The sequence below is a fragment of the Vicugna pacos genome, chromosome 6 (assembly GCF_048564905.1).
Source record: "Vicugna pacos chromosome 6, VicPac4, whole genome shotgun sequence".
NCBI lineage: Eukaryota > Metazoa > Chordata > Mammalia > Artiodactyla > Camelidae > Vicugna > Vicugna pacos.
The window spans coordinates 36,514,421-36,536,083 of NC_132992.1; the positions used below are offsets into that span (position 1 = coordinate 36,514,421).

General features: G+C 33.8%; 1 long non-coding RNA gene across 4 annotated transcripts in view; it reads left to right on the forward strand.

The window, feature by feature from the left end:
• The window catches only part of LOC116280921 (uncharacterized), a 594,369-nt gene that overhangs the window by 335,605 nt on the left and 237,101 nt on the right, over positions 1-21,663 (forward strand). For all 4 annotated transcript variants that reach the window (XR_012073474.1, XR_012073472.1, XR_012073473.1 and 1 more), the window contains one exon: positions 484-682. This is a non-coding gene — a long non-coding RNA (uncharacterized lncRNA). The remainder of the gene's footprint in view (positions 1-483; positions 683-21,663) is intronic.

A 21,663-nucleotide genomic window follows, 5' to 3' on the forward strand; every position in this document is an offset into this window, starting at 1 on the left:
AGTTTATATATAGTAGTTGGTATCTTCAAATCTCATATTCCCTTTATCCCTTCCCACCGCCTTCCGCCTCTGGTAGCCACAAGTTGTTTACTATGTCTGTGTGTCTGTTTCTGTTTTGTAAGTAAGTTTATTTGTGTCTTTTTTTTTTTTTTGAGGATTCCACATATATGAGCTAGCTTAAGGTAGTTCAATCATCCTTTGAGGACAGTCACAGAGTAATGTAAATATAATCATCTTATGTGGTGGGACCTGTCCAAGCTCAAGAAACTCAGATGGGTGTCTCCATGGTGTTCCATGGTTGGACCATGACCATGTGTTGTGAATACATGTTGACACATATAAATGTATATATTGTGAAAAGTAGTCTGAGGGCCCCTCTTTAGCCTTAATGTCCCAGCTATAGTCTCAATTGTGCTGAGTTAGAGAACAACTAGTAAAGCTGGTAACTGATTCCCCTTGTCTTCTTTTGTTTCCATGATACAGGTTAAAACCAGGATGGGGAAAACGTTAAGTAAGCATGTAGATCTAGCACATGCCATCATACTGGCTGAGAATTGATGCTTGCGTCTACTTGGAGCTAGCACCAGAGTGGAGGCACGCCCCCTGCGAAGGCTGTTGGTGAACCTCCTGTGTGTGACTCTGTCCTGTTTAGGTTGGAGTTTCTTGGAATGACAATACAGAAGTAAGTAAATAATTTTTAAAGGAAAAACTTTAAAACTCAATTCAAATAAGCAGAGTTCTATATACCAGATTTTCAGCATATATTGGCGAGGTCACTTGTGCTACACCAGATTACTTTTTGTCCTTATTATGGATTTTTCAGGCAGAATTCCAGGCCAAATGTTAAGTTTTAAACCAAGCTGAGGGTAACAGGTTTTCATGTTTTCTCTTGTGTCTGTGCACTATTATCTAGGCATTAAATCAGCAACTTCAGATTTTGATTCTATTTATCTTGTTCTGAATTACATTTCGGGCCAAAGAAGGAAATACATAGGTATTAGATATATTGATCATCTCCTCAGACTCCTGGTATTATCTCTTCTCTCTCCTTGCCAAAATAAAGAGGATATCAAGTTTGATTAGTTAATAAACTCTGTTAATAATTATGTCTTTCAGAAACCTATACTGTTATAGAAATACTGAAGTGTTTTTTATAGTGTCCTTAACAGCCTCTGTCTGCTTTACGTATGAGAAAAGGAATTCCTAATTTTGGGCAACAGATTCATAAAAACCTCTTATTTTTCTGTTACACATATTTAAGTTATTTAATATATTTGTGTATGGCATGGCAACCTGTATGCTTGGCATGCTAGGTTTCAGGCTGTGGACTTGATTTGTGCTTTTGTTTTTTATGTGGTGAGGAGATGAAGGGTAGACATTTCTCTGCTATGCCCAGCTCTGTCTCATTCTCTTCATCTCAGTATATCAGTCTCCAGGTAGTGTAGCCTGAGACACAAGCTCGCTCAATTTATGATAGCAATTCAGAGCTCTACCATGTTGTACAGAACTTTTCAGCTTATATAGGTAAGTGAGAAATTTTTCAATAGAGCCATTGAAAATACCTGGCATAGTGGGGGTAATAGGATTTTTTTTCCCTAAGAGAGAACTTACTTTTTATTCATACATGGTCATTAATTCTTGATTGATTTGTGTACTAAGTTGTCTAAAACTTAGAATTCGAAAGGGATGTTTTTCAGTCCTCTCTACACCCAAATTCTAATATTAATGCCATATGCCTGTATGTTTTGCAAAATTTTTCCATTTGGCTTGAACTATTCTGGTAAGAACCAGAATCTAACTAGAACCCAACCATCAGATAAAAAAGTTTCCCAAATTTGGAGGAAGCATTTCTCCTTAAATATCCTGCCAAATTTATAGAAGGGATTGTAACATTGAATATAGCCTATTGAATAACTGAGATTTTACTCAAAGAAAATCTTTATTTAGTGATTCCTTATGGTATACTAACAAGATATTTTCATGCATTTTTATTTGAACAAAGATTATTTTACTGAAAACTAAGGTTCCTCAGTGACACCATATATTTTATTTATCCTCTCTTCAGTAGTTCATGGTAGCAAACAGACATGTGGGAATGTGGAGGTATTTCTGAAGATTAGTAGTTTGGGGAACTAGTCTTGAAAAAAATGACCTTTTTATCCTTGAAAAGTGCTTTTAAAAACACAGTTTAAATACACTTTTTTGAGAATCCTGGAAATACAAAATATGGTATTACAATTTTGACCTATATTTAACTGATTAATGTGTTAACTTTTATTAAAGAATTACATTCATAATCAAGATATGGATGCTAGGTTTGCTTGTTGCTTCTGGGGAGTTGTTGCTCCCAGGCCCTCTCAGTTGACAGAGCAAGGAAATATAGCTCATATGTATCCACCTAATTGTAAATATTTCTGTATGTGAACACACATATCTATATTAAGCTAAACATGAATTCATACTGATGTCTTCCACTTAAAGACATGACCACATGGCTCATTCTAGCTTTCTCACCTTGTTTGTAAACTCTTATTCAAACAGTGAAAACTCTGGCTTCCACCATCCACCACCAATTTATGTAATTGTTCATTTGCAGTATACACGTATAGTGTTATCAGAATGGTGAAGCTGTACCCCTGTGAAAGAAAAAACCTTATTAACTGGAGTACTGTGCTGCTTACTGCAGTTCCTGTTGCTTCCAATCTTACAGTCTCCTTTCAATTCCAAAGTTACTTAGTTAAGCTTATTTCTGTCACCCACTTCAGTGAGATTGTTTCATACATTTTAATAGTTATATGTTTGTCAAATTCTGCTTTCCAATCTGTCACCTCTCTCCTTCCCAAAAGATACTTTTTTAATATTCTGTAAATTAAGGTTTACTCTTCTGGCTCAAGAATTCTATGGATATTGACAAAGGAATAATGTCATGTGTCCACCATTTTAATATCATAGAGATCATTGCAATTTCCTAAAAAAATCCCCGGTGTTTCACCTATTCAGTCCTCTTCCTTCTACCCTCCCTTCTGGTACCACTGATCTTTTTGCTGTCTCAATAATTCTGCCTTTTTTACACAATATCATATAGTTAGAATCAAAAAGTACATAGCATTTTCAGAGAAACTTGTTTCACACCAATAGATATCTAACATTCATCTACTTCTTCTTGCAGCTTGAGAGTTCTTCCTTTTTATTACTGAATAATATTCTATATTGTATGGGTGTACCACAATTTATCAATTAACCTATTCAGAGTCATCTAAAATTGCTCTCAGTTTTTGATGATTATGAGAAATTCTGCTGTAGGCATTTGTGTGTACATTTTTATATGCTCTAAGTTTTCATTTCATTTGGATAAATATATGGGCTCATGATTGCTGAAGAGTATGGTGAAACTGTTTTTAGATTTGTAAGAAAGGACAGGCTGTCTTCCAGTGTCTGTACCATTTTAAATTCTGGCAATAAGAATAATTACTGCTGTACATAATTGTCAGGATTTGGTATTGTTTAAGTCTATAAATTTTAGCCAGTTGGATCAGTGTATAGTGGTATCTCACTATTGCTTTAGTGTGCATTTCTGTAATGACAAATTGTGTTGAGCATCTCTTAATGTGCTACTTACCATCAGTATATCTTTAGTGCAGATTCTGTTCAGGCCCATTGTCCATTTTTAAATCCAGTCAATTATTTTCTTGTTGTTGAGTTTTAAGGGTTCTTTGTGTATTTTAGATACCAGTCCTTTATCAGATGTATGTTTTGTAGTCATTATCTCCCATCTGTGATTTGTATTTGCATTCTCTTGGTAGGGTCTTTCATAGCATAGACATTTTAAATTTTAGTAAGCCTGAGTTATGAATTTTTTCCTTTACAGATCAAATTTTTGAGGCTGTCATTATAAATTCATCATCAAACTCAAGGTCACTCTTAAACATATGAACACATATTTTTAACTAGTTTCATATATACATTTTAAACTAATCTAAGATCACCTTCAAGTAACATTATATACCACTTCATATGTTAAGGTATTTTTTTTTTATTGAAGTATAGTCAGTTTACAATGTTTTTAACAGTATTTCCAATTCCTCATTCCCATTTCTTATAACATTGCTATCATTCATTTCACTAATCCATTTCCAGCTATAATAACCCAATGCATTCTAAACAGTTATAGTTATACCAATATAGAATAAAAATAAAATTGCTGGCAGAGAATTCTCTTACCTTTTGGTTGTCTGATAATTTTTATTTCTCCTTCACTAAGGGATAATTCTACTAGACATAGAAATTTAAATTGATGCTTTTATTCTTTCAACACTTGAAGTACTTCATCCCACTCTCTTCTTGTTTGTGCTTTTCTTACAAGAAGTTGGCGATAATCCTTATCCTTGATCTTCTTCTGCAGGTAATGTATTTTTTCCTCTGGCTTCTCTTGAGATTTTTCTCATCTTTGATTTTCTGTATATAGAATGTATTATGCCTAGTTGTTGCATTTTTGACATGATAATCATGTTGGATATTTTCTGGGCTCCCCCTGGGTCTGTGATCTGGTTGATATTATTATGTTTTAAAATTTCTTGATGATGACTGCTTCAAGTATTTATTCACCTCTCTCTCTCTTCTCCTTCTGGTATTCCAATTACTCATATGTTACAACTTTGTAAGTTCTCCCACAGTTCTTGGATGTTCTGTTTTGTATTTTTTTTTTTTTTTTTGCTCTTGGCATTTTAGTTCGAAATATTTCTCTTGAACTATCTTAAATCTCTCTGAGTCTTTCTTCAACCGTGTCTGGTCTACTAATGAGCCCATCAAAGACATTCTTTATTTCTGTTACAGTTCTTTTGATTTCTGGTATTTCCTTTTGATTCTTTCTTAGAGTTTTCATCTCTCTGCTTATATTACCCATCTGTTCTTGCATGTTGTCTACTTTTTTCATTAGACCCCTTAACTTCTTAATCATAGTACTTTTAAATTACCTGTCTAGTACTTACAAAATGTTCATCGTCATGGAATCTTATTCTGAAGATCTTTTTATCTCTTCAGACTGGTTTTTTTTTCCTTTTTTTTTCCTAAATCTTATGCCATTTTGTTTTTTTTTGGGGGGGGGGAGTAATTAGGTTTATTTATTTGCTTGCTTGTTTTTTGGAGGAGGTACTGGGGATTGAACCCAGGACTTTGTGCATGCTAAGCATGTGCTCTACTACTTGAGCTATACCCTCCCCCCTGTACTTTTTTTTTCTTGATTTGCCGTGCCTTGTAATTTTATTGCTGTTGTTGTTGAAAGCCAGACATGTTGTATCAGTAATAGGTACTGAGGTAAATAGACCTTTAATGTGAAGATATATGCTAATCTGGCTAGAAATTGAGCTGTATTTAGTGTTTGCTATAACTCTAGGTTCAGAGGCTTCAGATTCCTCTAGCTTCCTTATTTATGTCTCCTCTCTTGACTTTAGACTAGTAGTCTTCCTCAAAGAGTGTCTGCTTCTTACAGTTCTTTCAGCTGTAATCCCAGTTATTATACTGGAGTCCTGTTGGCTTAAGTTTTAAGGTATGAGGGAGAGGAAACATTCTACAATATTATAATTAAGTCTCACTCCTTTAGTGTGGACCTATGTACTGTTATGACCTTTACAATTATTTCTCCAGTAGTATATCTTTTATTTCCCCTCATGAGACAAGAAGATTCAGCAGAGAGAAATGCTTGCCCTCCCCAAGATGTGATAAGGCTGTGCTGTATCATTTGCCCTGGACTATGAGCTTTGCTATGAAGAAGGCGCTTGTTGTATTTCATATGATTACTCTTATCCTTGCCCTGTCAGAGTTGTAAAGAATCTTTCTTAGCCTTTTCCATGAGAACTTCGTGGGGTTCTTGGAAGTAAAACCCATGGAAGTTTGGGGGTATCTATAAAACTTCCCCACAGGAGTTTCTCCCCTCACACTAATCCATATTTAGCCTCCAGTAATTTGCCAAAATTACCACTTAAGCGTTCCTGCAAGGTTTGGCTTCAGCAACATCTGTCCCAAGAAGTAGATCTTGGCTGATTTGCCTGTCTCTCTCAATTTTGCCATGATATTTGCTCTGCATTCTCAGTTCTCTGATATGTCCAAGAAAAAAAATCACTGATTTTCATTTTTTTAGCTTTTTTTTTTTAGTTATTATAAAGAAAGGAGTGATGACTTCTAAGAACTTGGCATGTTGGGAATAAATCCAAACAACCTACAATATATTTCTTCTCTCATTTTTTAAACTAAATGTTTGAGGCAGTGTTACTAAGGATGTCCTTTTCCTCAAAAAATGAAATGCATTAAACATATTCTAGATATTCTACCTTCATGAAGACAGGTTATTCTATGTATTTAGAAGTTGCATAAATGTTATTCCTTCAGATAGAGTAAGTAACAAGAGATCTTACTGTTAGTCAAAATCCAAGTATAATTTAGATCATAATTTCAAATTGGTTATTCTTCAAAGCTGACATAATTTTAATTTACAATGTGGATTCAAGAGTGAAAGAACATTAAATGACTTACTGATCCATAAAGAAACAATTTCAAATTTTACAGCAGACAAAGTGATATAAAATTTTTCCATATTTGTATGTTTAATTCACCAGTGTTTTAAAATATTTGTATCAGTGAAGAAGTGTCTTCAGTGGCTCATGTGTATTTCTCATAAGAAGGGCTTATTATAGGTAGCCTAAAGCCCATGTAGTGGCTCTAAGGTAGTAGTATAGTCCCTGATCAGTTCATATTCGTTTCAGTCATTTATAGGTGTCTTTATTTCTTCATGGTCATAAGACAGGGGATCTTTGTCAGCCATCATATATATCTTCCAGGTATTCCAGGTCCAGGTAGGAAGAAAGAGAAAGACAATGGTTTGGACTATTGTCCTATCAAAATATAGAGAGATTATTTAATAAGAAAGTCAACTGCTAAAAATACCTTTTAAATACCTGTACTATGTATAGACTGTATAAAAAGTGGGACTTTCTAAAATAGTGAATTCTATTAAGGATTTTGTGAATTTTTTAGTTTGATATTCTGTGCTGCCATTTTTAATCAGTCAAAATTTCATTCAAAAACACATAATTGTTAAGAAGAGTACAGTTTATAAGTAAAATAATTCTGAATATTTAGCTGAATAACATTTTTTTAAAACTTCTGGGAAATTAATGTCATCATTGTTTATCATAATATACATATTTCTCAGGAGAAATTCACCATTGGCTATGAAAAAAATTATTTGAAGCTTCTTCTGGAAACTTAACATGGGAAAAATGTATGGGCATTCTTCTTTTTTCTTTTTTTTTCTTTTTTTTATTGAGTAATAGTCATTTTACAATGCTGTGTCAAATTTCAGGGTAGAGCACAATTTTTCAGTTATACATGAATATACATATATTCATTGTCACTTTTTTTTTTTTTGCTGTGAGCTACCACAAGATCTTGTATATATTTCCCTGTGCTGTACAGTATAATCTCATTTATCTGTTCTACATTTTGAAATCTCAGTCTATCCCTTCCCACCCTCTGCTCTCTTGGCAACCACAAGTTTGTATTCTATGTCTATGAGTCTGTTTCTGTTTTGTATTTATGTGTTTTTTTGTTTGTTTTTTTTTTTTTAGATTCCACAAATGAGTGATCTCATATGGTATTTTTCTTTCTCTTTCTAGCTTACTTCACTTAGAATGACATTCTCCAGGGACATCCATATTGCTGCAAATGGAGTTATGTTGTTGGTTTTTATGGCTGAATAGTATTCCATTGTATAAATATACCACAGCTTCTTTATCCAGTCATCTGTCGGTGGACATTTAGGCTGTTTCCATGTCTTGGCTATTGTAAATAGTGCTGCTATGAACATTGGGGTGCAGGTGTCATCCTGAAGTAGGGTTCCTTCTGTATATATGCCCAGGAGTGGGATTCCTGGGTCATATGGTAAGTCTATTCCTAGTCTTTTGAGGAATCTCCATACTGTTTTCCACAGTGGCTGCACCAAACTGCATTCCCACCAGCAGTGTAGGAGGGTTCCCTTTTCTCCACAGTCTCTCCAGCATTTGTCATTTGTGGACTTTTGAATGATGGCTGTTCTGACTGGTGTGAGGTGATACTTCATTGTAGTTTTGATTTGCATTTCTCTGATAATTAGTGATATTGAGCATTTTTTCATGTGCCTATTGATCATTTGCATTTCTTCCTTGGAGAATTGCTTGTTTAGGTCTTCTGCCCATTTTTGGATTGGGTTGTTTGTTTTTTTCTTATTAAGTCATATGAGCTGCTTATGTATTCTGGAGATCAAGCCTTTGTCGGTTTCATTTACAAAAATTGTCTCCCATTCCGTAGGTTGTCATTTTGTTTTATTTTTGGTTTCCTTTGCTGTACAGAAGCTTGTAAGTTTCATTAGGTCCTATTTGTTTATTCTTGCTTTTATTTCAATTGCTTGGGTAACTGTCCTAGGAGAACATTTTTGAGATGTATGTCAGATAATGTTTTGCCTATATTTTCTTCTAGGAGGTTTATTGTATCTTATCTTATGTTTAAGTCTTTGATCTATTTGAGTTTATTTTTGTGTATGGTGTATGGGAGTGTTTTAGCTTCATTGATTTACATGCTCAACATCATCTGCTGAAGAGACTGTCTTTATTCCATTGTATATTCTTGCCTCCTTTGTCGAAGATTAGTTGACCAAAAGTTTGTGGGTTCATTTCTGGGCTCTCTGTTCTGTTCCATTAGTCTATATGTCTGTTTTTGTACCAATACCATGCTGTCATGATGACTGTAGCTCTATAGTATTGTCTGAAGTCTGGGACAGTTATTTCTCCAGCTTCTTTCTTTTTCTTCAGTAATGCTTTGGCAATTGTAGGTCTTTTGTGGTTCCATATAAATTTTATTATGATTCGTTCTAGTTCTGTGAAATATGTCCTGGGTAATTTGATAGGAATTGCATTAAATCTATAGATTGCCTTGGGCAGTGTGACCATTTTAACAATATTGATTCTTCCAATCAAGAAGCATGGGATATCTTTCCATTTTTTAAAGTCTTCTTTAATTTCCTTCATCAGTGATTTATAGTTTTTTCTGTATAATTCTTTCACCTCCTTGGTTAGATTTATTCCTAGGTGTTTTCTTACTTTGGATGCTATTTTAAAGGGGTTTGTTTCTTTACTTTCTTTTTCTGTTAATTCATCATTAGTGTAAAGAAATGCAACTGATTTTTCAACGTTAATCTTGTAACCTGCTACCTTGCTGAATTCTTTATCAGCTCTATGTGCATTCTTGAGAAGTAAACTTTCATAAACATAATAAACAGAAGTTTAAATATTTAATTATACCAAATGATTTTTGGAGGATTATAAATACATTCTTATTTCTGTCAATAGAATCCAGATTTATGTATCTATTATATAGATATGAAGAGATATATTAATTAGATATCTATTAAGAGGGTTGGCATAAAAGGATAGTTCAGTATTAAAAATTTCAGTGTTGAAAGATGGATGAAGATTGAAATTATGGGAAAGCAAAAGGATACTTAAATGAACTAGAGACTGGCTGTGGAAGTGTGTGTGTGTGTCCATTAAATGCAAAAGAACGTAGCAAAGAAAAATGGGTTAGGCTTCCACTTCCAGTTGAGGATGGGGAAAGAGAAGACTAAGAAAAATCTGCAAAATCTTAAAGTCATATAAATCTATGATTATTTGTGAGCTGTGTACACTAAAGCCTTGATAAATTGCTAACCAGCAAGCAGAGCTCTTCCTAGTTTAATAACAAGCTACAGTAGCTTTCTGGTTGCAAAAATTGGTAGAAGTGAAGGACTTCCAGGGACAGAAAACCAAGCAGGTGAAGAAGAGATCAATCGATCTAATGGTAATGACTGAGGCAGAGGGATTGATTGGCATATCTGGAAAACTCAAAGCAACAACAATTATCTCAAAATAGAAATTCTCCACACCCTAGTCCTCTACCAAATTTTGCTGAAGGGTGGCAAGTGATCGGACTGAAGGCAGAGAGAAACTAGTGTCTTGCCAATTCTTCTGGTTCTTGGAATTACTAATTCCTAATGCAGTATTCCTGCTCACCTTCCTTCAGCCTTCAGGCTCAAACACTAGCCAAGAAAGCTAATCACCAGGTAGCTATAGCAACAACAGAAGCAGCACATACTACATGCTATAAATTTTACCATTAATTTTGTATGTGTATATACACAAATATACGTATAGATATAAATTTATATATATATAATATACATTATATATATATTTGCTTTTTTAGTAATTGGGATAGGAGTATCCTATAATACTTTGAAACATGCATTTTTGATTAAATATACTGCTTAATCATTTTATCTTAACTTCCTTTTTAAATTTTTTAGGTTTTTTTATTGAAGTATAGTTAATTTATAATGTTATGCTAGTTTCAGGTATACAACAAAGTGATTCAGTAATACATACACACATATATTTTCTATCATAGGTTATTATAAGATACAGAATATAATTCCATGTGCTATATAGTGGGGCCTTTTTTTTTATTGTAGTATAGTCACTTTACAATGTTGTGTCAATTTCTGGTGTAAAATGTAATGTTTCAGTCATACATTTTAATATTTCATTCATTCATTTTAATATTATTTTTTATTATAGATTACTACAAGATATTGAATATAGTTCTCTGTGCTATACAGAAGAAGCTTATCATTTATTTATTTTAGATATAGTAGTTAAAATCTGCAAATATTGAACTCCTAATTTATCCTTTCCTACCCACTTTCCTCCCTGGTAACCATAAGTGTGTCTTCTATGTCTATGAGTCTGTTTTTGTTTTGTAAATAAGTTTATTTGTCTTTTTTTTAATATTTCACATATGAGTGATACCATATATTTTTCTTTCTCTTTCTGGCTTCCTTCACTTAGACTGATGGTCTCCAGGTCCATTCATGTTGTTGCAGATGGCATTATTTCATTCTTCTTTATGGCTGAGTAGTATTAGTATTGTATAAATTATACCACAGCTTCTTTATCTAGTCATCTGTCAATGGACCTTTAGGTTGTTTCCATGTCTTGGCTATTGCAAATAATGCTGCTATGAATATTGGGATGCATGTATATTTTTGAATTAGAGTCTTCTCTGGATATATGCCTAGGAATGGGATTGCTGGATCATAAGGTAATTCTATTTTTAGGTTTTTAAGGAACCTCCATACTGTTCTCCATAGTGGATACACTAAATTACATTCCCAACAGTGGGGTTCCTTTTTCTCCACACCCTCTCCACCATTTATTATTTGTAGACTTTCTTGCTTTCTTTCTTTCTCTTATTGAAGTACAGTCAGTTTACAATGTTGTGTCAATTTCTGGTGTATGGCATAATGTTTCAGTCATATATATATATACAGGCATCTGTTTGTTTTCATATTCTTTTTCATTATAGGTTCCTACAAAATCCTAGTAAATTAATAACTGCATTGAACTTAAATGGACAAAATACTCCAATTAGAAGACAAAAACTATTTATTCTCTATATTGCTGTGTCTGATATTGTTATTTTTCACCTGGACACAAATCATTTTTCTTTTTCAATCTCTAAGCTGTTTCTTTTACAGGTTTGCCTTTCCTCTAGCTGTGGACTTCACATTAGAATATTCTGTCTGTTCTTACTGTCTACCTTTGGCTTCCACCCCCTAAAATATTACACAAAAGTTATTTTTTAGGAAGCCATTTATAACACACATTTCCAAAAACAATGACATATTGAAAGATTGTTCAGAGGACATTAATCATTTATTGATTAAATTTATCATCAATATAAAGAATATTTTTAGAATAGATTTTATGGTAACTACTAGGAAAACATTGTTTGCACCTTCAGGGAGAAGGCATCTCACTCTAAAAATAATGGAATGTGGATTTTAATAGAGTACATCATTTGTATCTGTCTATCTTTCTACGTATCCATCCATCCATCCATCTGTTTATCTACTTGCCCACAGTTTGTTCATTCATTCATTCATTCATTCATTCATTCGTTCTATCTATCTATCTATCTATCTATCTATCTATCTATCTACCTACCTACCTACCTTTCTATCCATCCATTTATCTACTTGCCTGCAGCTGTCTATCCTCTGTGTGTAATGGTATTAGATTCCATTTCGGTATTCTCTTATGGAGGCTTTGCATGGTAACTACAAACTAGCCAATATACTTAATGAACTTTGGCTCAGCAATTGAGATGGGCTAACTCCTATTACAAATTATTAACCATTTCGTAATCAATGATCCCTCTCAGATTAAACTCCATATACACATTGTAAGAATTTTAATGAGTTCATATATTCAGTTTTTGAATAAGCAGAAGTAGAGTCTAGATATGAAAATGACAGAAATGAAAATATTTTAATTTCAAGTAATGCAACTTGTTCCCAAAAATGAAAATGTGGTTGTGGGTTGATGTGGCAATTCCAAATCCTGCCCTCCCTCAGGTAGCAACTGAACATTATGCTTTATTAGCCATCAACAGTTTGCTGCACCGCAGGCTAATGTTGATGCTTGAAGGACAGCAGTGTTGATTTTAATATTCAAAGTGTCAGTCTGGAGAGAAGGCTTTAATTAACTTTAGGAGATTAAGCTATAAAAGTAATATCATTTATTTTGAGCATTAAAACACTTTCAGACAGAGTTTCAGATGCTCTTGGTGAAGTGACTAGTAACACAATCCAAAACTGAGTTTTACTCAGTTTACCCTAGAGAAGATGGTTTTCAGTTAGACTCTACAAGTGAGAAGATAGCAGGAGGAGTAAATGTCACGTGTCTTTGTCTCCCATCTTCCTGATTCACACTGTTCACCGTGGACACACGCATTTGGTTACAGGCCTGTGTGCACCTGGTGTGTATCTCCTTGTAGATCATTTACCTCATTTTATTAAATTTCACCTTCCCCTCATTATATGGGAAGAAATCCGTAAATCATGCAAAGTGAAGATGGGCTGTATCATCTCATGAACTGCACTCAGTCATTGATTTTAATTTTTTTTTTCCTTTCCGAATAAGCTGTTGGCAATTACATCTTCCAAGACTTAATTTTTTTCAGGCAGATTCACATTTCTTCTCCCTTCTTTCTAAAAAATTGACCAGAGCAGTCAGAAAAATAAAAGCTTGAGAAACTATAATATTTACATTGTTGTATTATGTATGACTGTTTCCTTGGTTCCACAAAGAATATAAGAGAACATCTGTCTATGGTTATAAAATTTCAAAAAGTAGTCCATATAAATTATCTCATTGGTTATTGTAATAATTTGTGTGCTAAATATTGTCATCTTGAAGTAATATCTAAGAAGTCTTACTTGCTTGTAATTCCTGAACTGGAAATCCTAAATAGCTCGTTTACCTAGCTTGTAAGTACGAGACTGGGCCTCAGTCTGGTGCGTCTGATTCTGAAAGTTTTGCTATGAAATGCTAGAGGCAGTAAAACATTGAATTCTATACCTTTAAATAAAAAAAAACATATTTATGTCATTGAACCTGAAACCATACTGTTGAACTTTCATGCTCTATTTTTCATTTGTATTATTATGTCTCATTTAGATAATCACAGATACTCAGGGGTACCTAAAAAGCCATTTGTTGAAGCTGACAGATGCTTCATTGGCCTGAATGCCTTGCTGGAGAAGTTTTGTTCCACTATCCTGATTATTTTTCCAGTATGGTTAAATGAGCAAAAAATAAAATTCTATAGGGGACATTATAGGTTTCAGGTTGCTGCTGTTATGACTAATATAATACCTCAGTCCTACCCTGCTGGGCCTATAAGTTTGCTCAGTAACTTTGGCAAACTCTTGGGCAGTATACTCATACCATGGCATCCTACAATTCTGCTTCTTAGGTATGCCGCCAACAGAAATTACTAAATCCATATGCAAAGGCATGTAAATAAATACTCGTAGCAGTGCTATTTATACCATTAAACTAGTAACATCCATGTACCCATTAAAAATAGAAGGGATAGATTTTTGTATATTCATAAAATGAATGAGAAAACCATATCTACTACACAGAAAACTACAGACATAGTTCACAAATATGAAGTTGAATGAAAAAGCCGTGTGTAAAATTATCCATATTGTAGGCCTTTATTAATAATAGACCTTAGGAACATGCCATAAGTTCCATATTTGAATCTTTCACTTAACATCATATCAAGTTTTTACATGAATACTTCTAGTATAGGAGAACTCAATGCCTCAGATGGTATTTTGATGCACATATAGTGATATAATAAAAATGAATTACCCTGTAATAGAATAGAATAATTATGTCCCAACACAAGGAGGGAAAATCCAACTTTTGAAACATCATAAGATGAACTTTGACAGATGAAGTGTCTTAAGTATAATTGATATTTGGTGAAAGATCTAGAAGCTTGGAAGATGAGCATTAGAGATAGTTTGCTTTGAAAAGACATAGGTGCAGTGATGTGTATATAGTCATAGAGCATTTGAAAGCATGTTGTGTGATAAAGCAATTGGATATGGAGGTTGGCTACTAAAACTGATGGGTAAGCATTCAGATCTTGGTTGAGTGCAAAATCTGAACTTCCTGTAAATTACAGTTCTAAAAAATCGAGTAGGCTGCCTCCTCAATGAAAAACGTCTCCCAACGTGGAAGTTTTAGGCCAGGGTCACAATTCAAGAAATGTAGATGTGGTTTTAATCAGCTTCCAGAATGCTTTTCCAACCTGAATTTTTGTACAAGTACCTTTTAAAAAAAGTTCTTCATTTGGATTTACTTTATCCACTTTCACTATTTCTGAGGGTTTTCCTTCTCATGCTTACTTTTGTTATCGCATGGAGGGTTATTTAACCTTTTAGAGTAAAATGTAACAACAAAAGCATATCAAGGCAACATGTGGCGAATCTTCCCTGGAAACTTCCGTAACATTGATGTCGATGGTATCAGAGTAGATGGGGTGGGCCACGGCAGCAATGCTCGTGTGCAGTTATATGCTTTGGGCCTCTCTTATGCGTTCTGCTCCACATATTTTAAGAGAGCTTAATGTGAGTGTTCAAATTCAATCTCAATGGAGTGCTATGCATATTATTGTTACTAAATCTTGCCTTCATAATAATTTCTATGCATGTGGCCTATTGAAAAGCAAGCATTTATATCTTTAGGAGGATAAATGGGGAGTCACAGATTTAGAACAATAATCAACTTGAACTCATGCTGCTAGCACAGGTATGGATTTTTAATATGATCTCAGGCAGGAAAATGCTTTCACGCATGTTTTCTCGGTTGGGAGTTGCGGAGACCATATGCACAATGGCAGACACCAGCAACTAGCCTTTGGCTGGTTGAGAGATAAAGTCATTATAAATCTGGGTTTTAAACCAAATGTTGTGCCGGATGTTGTCTGGACTTATGCTTAAAATACACACTGTTTTAAAAGAAAGGCTGAAAGTCACTGAAGTAAAACAAATGAGAAAGCTGGCATTTTCTATTATCCCTTCTATATAATAAGTGATAATTGATATTCCAGAGACACAGTTTGCCTTGAACTGAATTTATGTTTATTTTGAGCAATTAATAAACTCATCTATGGGCATTTTTTAAAGATACATTAATAAATAAGAGAATGAAAATTAACACTATGTAATAAAAATTTAGTTACTTACCCCTGATTGCTCTTTTACAATAAAGACTAGGAACAGAATCCTTTCCTAGTTTACCTAAAAAAATGTTCATTGTCAACCATCATATATATAGATCTTAGACACAACCATATAATTCTGAAAACTGCCTACAGTTGTCCCTCCATATCTTCAGTGGAATTATTCCAAAATCCATGGATGCTCAAATCCCTTATACAAAATGGCATAATGTTTGCACGTAAGCTATACACATGCCCCTATATACTTTAAATCATCTAGATTATTTATAATACCTAATCCAATGTAAATGCTATCTATCTATCTATCTATCTATCTATCTATCTATATTTATTTATTTATATTTTTTTTCTATTCTAAGTTCAGAGGTATGAAAGGAAAGCCATTCACACTGGTCTGGGCCAGATTGTAAACGAAAGTACTTTCTCATGAATGTAGAATCTCTAGTCATTTTTTAAGGAAGAATTATGAAAATATTGATTAACAGCTGAACCACAATTTTGTTGCCTTTTTGTCAATATTTATTCTCTATGTTTTACATTTAAGTGGTCAAATCACTAAATGCTCCTTTTCACAACCAGTGAATAACATTCGTGGGAAAATTCTATTCTAGATATAACTTTGTTCTGCAACTTAAAAGACAACATTAAAAAAAATCGATGGCAAAGAAAAAATTTGAGGCTAATTTTGTAAAACTGAGTCTCTTAAGTCATAGAATTAACATATGAAAATAGTTTAACCGATGTTGTAAGAATGTTGTTAGAAATTTGTGTATGGGAGTTGGTATGAACAAAAGCCTAAAACACAGGTTTCCTACAGTTAAATGCTTCAGCATCTATTCTAATTAGTTTCAAACAAACGTACCCAGATCTGATGATGTGAGGGAAAATGATAATCATTGGTGTCAGCTAACAAATGTATAAATTGTATGCTTATCAAATGTTATTCATATCAGTTATTTTACACTCACCATAGTCCTAAGAAGGACTGAAGATAATGCTTAATAAACAATAGAGCCACATAAATGTTACTGACTCAATATTGTAGTTTATATAAACACCATTTTTAGCTAAAATAACATGGCTAAGATTTGTCTAGTACAGTGCAGTGAATTTGGCATCGTGGCCAAAGATTGAGATCTCCGCACTTCAGTATTTTTTCATTTAATCACACATACCTATAGTTTAGGATAATGGCTCCTATGAAATCCCACTTTCTTCTCCTTTTACTTGAGACCTTAATGAAGTCCCAAAGAGACGATTGAAATAGCAGAGAGGATATAACATTTTGATTTGCTTCAGTTTAAATATTGTTTGTAGCTCAAGGTGACAATGAACATCATAGTATTGTGCTTTAAACGCACTGCTTTGAGCTTCCTCTGAACCTGGAGGAAGAATTTGTCTGCAGCATCTATGTCTCTGATTTCACTTTAGATAACTTTGGGTCAAAAATGCTGCTTTGAAAAAAATAGCATGAAATATAGGATCTAATCTTCATCAATGTTACCTTTCCATTTTTCTAAAAAGATGAGAATTTCTTTCTTATGTTTGCCATATTCTACCTATAATATAAAATTCTGCTTTCAATAGTCTTCATTTTCAGATCTACAATGATTCTTTTTCCTGCCTTTAACTTTTCCACAACAATTATGATGAACTGTCAGAAGCAAATACACCACTAAGACAAATGAAGCTTTATGAAATATTCCACAGCAGTTGTGATACTAAAACTTACTTTGTCTGTCAGCACCATCCTTTTATTTCTCATAGACCCTTGCACTTGGGAGAAATAAAATGGTCTGCATCATTAATTTCTGTGCCCAAATAAAGAGTTTCTCAGCAGGATGCACATGAGCTATTTAAAATGGAGTGGTGGTAAGACAGTCATTAATTATCCAGAAATGAATCTTAAGAATGTGAAAATTGCTTTAGTGAGAGCCCATATCCTTTGAGAGAGACTGGCTGAAAGCTGGACAATGATGCACTGGCACCAACCAGAAAAAAAAAATGGGGTGTTATTTCACACAGCCAGGGACTTTAGGCTTAAAGCCCGTAGGTTAGCCATTTAAGATGATCTTAGAGCAAAGGATGGGAGTGACATACGTGTAATGTGTTTCATCTCTGTCTCACCAAAAGCCATGAGTGCTGTTAGCTATAGACATGTGAGATTAAATGAGATTTAAAATACACAAATCAAGTACACTCATCAATTTATCTAGAATTCCTACATAGTGTTTTTTTATCCTTTAGAATAATCAAGATTTGTGGTATTAATTTTTGTTCTTTTATTTGCACTTAGCATTTATTAATTCATTTAATACTTAAAACAACCACATGAGTGAGATATCTAATAACGTTTCCATTTAACAAGTGAGGAAATGACAGCAGAGAGAGGCCAAATTAGTTATTGGAGCTGAAATTTGGACCCAGGCAGTAGGGCTCTAGAATCTATGCTCTAAATACCACACATGATGTTAAGATATATCATATCAACTTGCTTTTTTTGACCTGAACTGAGGGTCTTTTAGACCTAAAGTCCACATTTACCAATCTTTTGTGTTCAGCAGATCATCAGGTCTGAGTAGTAAACATTAGAAATCCTCTGGTAAAAATGATAATGTCCAAAAGAGAGTAGCAGGAAATAATTCAGCTCTGAAAAAGACAATTTAGCAATATCTGGGCTCCTTTGCTTTTTGATTTCATTTTTATTCTACTTGTTGAATAAGAGTGGACAGAATTTCTTTTGAAAACTTTTCTAGTTAGAACCTCAAACTTCTCTAGCTTTATAAAGTACCTTGTCAACTTGCTACTAAATGTTTTTTTAATCATTCTTTATTTTAATTTCTCTGACAGAAGCCTTGTAAAGAGTATACAGGTGTAATGAATATTTCATAAAGATATGATTTATTAGGACTTCTCTGCCTTTGCTTCAAAAATTATCCATCCTTCAGAAAGCAAATACACAAAAACTACCTGCTGGTATAGTAACTAAACCAAATCCCCTGAAGGCAAAGCCGAATTTCATAATAACTTCTGGGCCTTATAGACCATGAAAAAGATAGTTAGTCAATGTTCTATTAATATTTTAGCTGGCAAAGGAATATAGTTCTAAGCTACCACAGTGGCTGTCAGAACTGTCAGGTATACTACTGTAAAATTACTAATGATTTAATTTTTTATGAACTCCATATCTTTTTATATGAAAATAAAATTGATTTAAGGTCTAGAGGTAAAGAAAATGCTTATAACAGTTCCTTAGGGTATCTTACCAATGCCACCAATTTCTTTCTAAATATTCTCTCTGGCTGGTTACTTCTCCACTCTTAGTAATATCATGTCTATGTATCTGTCCTATTTGTTTATGAGAGTTGCCTGCCAATGAATACCTTTTTTTTTTTACAATATTAATATTATTGTATGGTCTCAGTTATCTACAGTGAAGCCAGGCGTAATTTGTCACCATCATTAATTATTATTTATAGAAACATCCACTAGGTGAATGCCTTAAAGGGCAACAGAAATACCTAAAGCACAAATGAAGATGAATAACTGTAATCTATCTCATTCTTCTTTTGTGTGACTCTGATTTAATATCTGACTTACTCTCAGGTTGTGGTACACATCACTCTTAAAAATATGCTGTTGAAGGCCAAATTATAATTGCCCCGTTGGTGCTGGTGACATTTTCCTATTCCAAATATGCATTAGCATGTGTTTATTTTTCACAAATACTTCTTAAGGTAGCCAATTAGTTGATGTTTTGGAATATACAATTAATGATTTTGTTCTTTCAAAGGTGGAAACATATATATGTCACTTTCCAGAAAGCCAGAAATACTTTTAGGAAAACCTTGAAGTTAAATGTTAATGATTCAAATACTGTTTATGCTTAATGTTTTAAGAATTCTGCACCAGCCTTTCAGTGATATTACTTAAAAGCACATAAAGTAACATTACAAAAAAGCACAAAAAAAAGAAGAAACAAAATTGTGAATTAAAAGTTTTTTGCTATATTTTACTGGAAGAGAATATGGTAAAATTGTATTTCCCTCGGGCAGTAGTTCTCAAACTTTAGTGTGTGCCTAAGGATATTTTAAAATACAGATAACTGGGCTTCACCCCTAGATGTTCATAAGTCTGAGGTGTGGCCCAAGAATTTACATTCCTAAAAACTCCCAGGTGAGATTGGTACTGCTGGTCCTTGAATAGATTCAAGCAATGTTGTCTTAAGACACTCAAGATGTAAACACCAATTGTTCTAAAGCCATGTAGAAATAAATGGTCCCATTACACTCGCAGATAGTGATATTACATAAGTAACCTGATACTATTGGAGAAGAAATATGAAAAATAAAAAAATAGAGACTCATTGTGATCTAATTAGGATTAATATTGTTCATGTCTTGAACATCATTGGATAAAAAAATCAGTTTAAATATGTATGATAAACACATTGATTTAATGCATGTCATATTACTAACACACAATGTAAGAAAATTAAATGAAGTTCTATTAGGCAATGAATTTTTTAAAAATATATAGGCTTTGCATTTAGATATTAAAACTGAAATGAGATATTTAGTTACAGTTATTTTATGTTTCTTGACAGGCTTTTGAAATAAAATTAATTTGAACAATACACATATGAGAAAAAGTACTGAAACAAGGACAGGCATTCTGTATGTAAGATAGGTACTGAAAAAGAAATGCCAGTCTAACAATTAAACCTGCATTGTAGAGATTGGCTCCACAGGTGGTGGGATTTTTCAGTTACCAAATGTGCTCCATCCATGGCCTCTGTGCAGAATCTACCACCATAGGGTGCCAGCTAATGTCAGTGCAATGTAGTTGTAAGAAGGACCACTAGTAACCACTCATGGATGGCCAACTCATTCTCGGCCACAGCGGGTTTCTAAAAAGCTATTAAGGTTTCTACTGACCGAGAGAGATCACTTATATTTCTAAGAAAGAGCTATTTAATGTGTCACTTTTCCTTTTATGTATAACACCATTTCAACTCCAAACCAATTATTCAGCATTTTTTTTTTTTGCTATCAAATTGGAAAGCTCTGACTCTTCTACTACACAGCCATATAACTTTCAATTACATTGGACAGGGAAATTTGAATGTATCAATTTAATCAATTTTCCCTGGGGAAAACAATAACAATTTGTCTCTGATTTGGGCCAAATCTAGACCGACTTATTCTTTTATTCATTCATACATTCATTCAATCAACCTAAGTTTGATAAGCACCCATTTCCTACCAGTCTCTAGTATACATGTGTAAGACAGTAGGACAACATACCTTTTAACCTCTGAACAAATTGTTTCTTGGGGTAAGAGGGAAGATTACAGTTCCACAGTCCGCTGTTTGTTAGGCCGAGACATATGACAAATTCTGACCAACAGCTAATGCTCAGAAAAGATATGAGTCACACTTGAACTAGAGCATTTAACTGCCAATGCAAGACCCTTCAAAGTCTTCTCTGTTGACGTTAAAAATGTATATATATTTATCTTATTACATTTCTGAAATGGTCAACTGTCCTTTGATCTTTCCATTTGCAAATTTCATTTTTGAGAATATTTGAACTTTAGAAAGTGTCTTGCAGAATACATGCCCTTGAGAGCTAGTTTGTCCTACCTTGACCTCATCTTGGGAGAGAGGAAACCAAGGAAATGGGTGAGATGAGCCTTCAAGCTCTGGTTTAATATAATCATTGTGTTTTGCAATCATTAGTTGAGCCCAGCACCCAACTCTTCTAGATTTCAGACCCCGAAGTAGAGTGGGAATCCTTGGTGGGGAGAGGCTGCTTTGCCCTTAACTCTTGGACAATCTGAGGAGGAGGATGTCTTTGCTGATCTTGTTGTTTTGCATGTTACTTTTCTCCTTCTGTATTTTTGTGGAGAGAGTAAGGAAATAGGTTCTTAGAGGTGGTGCTCCTGCCCCCTCCCTGAAAAAAATGTAAGAGTCAAATCAGTTTGTCATGCTTCAT